This window comes from Myxocyprinus asiaticus, chromosome 9 (genome assembly GCF_019703515.2).
Source record: "Myxocyprinus asiaticus isolate MX2 ecotype Aquarium Trade chromosome 9, UBuf_Myxa_2, whole genome shotgun sequence".
NCBI lineage: Eukaryota > Metazoa > Chordata > Actinopteri > Cypriniformes > Catostomidae > Myxocyprinus > Myxocyprinus asiaticus.
In genome coordinates, this window is record NC_059352.1 from 49894042 (window position 1) to 49895703 (window position 1662).

A 1662-nucleotide genomic window follows, 5' to 3' on the forward strand; every position below is an offset into this window, starting at 1 on the left:
CCAACTAATAGCACAAAACAACACAGAAATAATCAAATCCACTGTTAATTCTGTGCAATGTTTGTGCTGTAGTTTTCCCACCAAAAATGATGTCACTTCCTGCAGGATGATGTCATTAATCAGCATCTACTCAAACCAAAGCAGTGAAATGATTAGAAATTCACCCATATTCACTTCATTGTGATATTGTGATAAAAAAAAAACAACTAAATAATAAGATTTTCATCTTAAAATGAGTTTTTATTTTATTCAGTATATTAAAACATATATGACGGGGACATGCAAATGTACTGCATAGTAGGAATAACCCATTTGATCATTTCATTCTGATTCTCAATATGTTCAATTTTGTGTTCCTGTTAAAGATTTTCAGTGCAAACACTTCTGAAGTCTAGATTTTATTATGTGTGTGTGTGTGTGTGTGTGTGTGTCTAACTCGCAGCTCTGTTAACAGTAATGAACTTCTCTACATGTGGGAATTCTCACATTAGTTCTCGCTCACCATTTTTCAGGACCATTTGTTTAATTAAAAGAGCACTTTTTAGAGAAATTAATTGTCGGCTGCTGCCCCTGGCTCGACTCTCACATGGGCTGTGATGACATTCTGCTGAAGGCAGTGTGTGTGTATGTGTGTATGTGTATGCGTGTGTGTGTCTGTGTGTGCGCACGTGTGTGTGTGTGTGTGTGTGTGTGTGTGTGTATGTGTGTGCGTGCGTGCATGTGTATGTATGTGTGTGTGTCTGTGCGCGCATGTGTGTGTGTGTATATGTGTGTGTATGTGTGTGTGTGTGCACACGTGTGTGTGTGTTTGTGTGTGTGTGTGTGTGTGTGTATGCGGGTATTTATCACTTTGTGGGGACCAAATGTCCCCATAAGGATAGTAAAACCCGAAATCTTTGATGTTGTGGGGACAATTTGTTGGTCCCTGTGAGGAAAACAGCTTATAAATCACACTAAATTATGTTTTTTTGAAAATGTAAAAATGCAGAAAGTTTTTTGTGAGGGTTAGGTTTAGGGGATACAATCTATAGTTCATACAGTATAAAAATCATTATGTCTATGGAGAGTCCTCATAATACATGGAAACCAGTGTGTGTGTGTGTATATGTGTGTGTGTTTGTGTGTACGTGTGTGTGTGTATATGTGTGTATATGTGTGTGTGTGTGTGTGTGTGTGTGTGTGCGCGCACGTGTGTATGTATGTGTGTGTGTCTGTGTGTGTGCGAGCGCGCGCGTGTGTGTGTGTGTGTGTGTGAGAGAGAGTGTGTGTGTTTGTGTGTGTGTGAGAGTGTTTATGTGAGCGTGTGTCTGTGTGCACGCGCGCTTGTGTGTGTATGCGTGTGTGTGTATGTATGTATGTGTGTGTGTGTGTGTGTGTGTGTAGTGTGTGTGTGTGTGAGAGTGTGTGTGCGTATGTGTGTGTGAGAGTGTGTGTGTGTGTGTGTGTGTGTGTGTGAGAGACTGTGTGTATGAGAGAGACTGTGTGTGTGTGTGTGTGTGTGTGTGTGTGTGAAGAGCAACCCACTTCCTTCATAAAATAACACTGAGAGGAGACACATCAGTGCTTCTCATGTCCAAGATCATCTCAATATGATCCTTTTCTGGCTAAATATGATTTCACAGAATCATTAAAATTGCCGTAACAGTCCTGTAGGGGCCACAC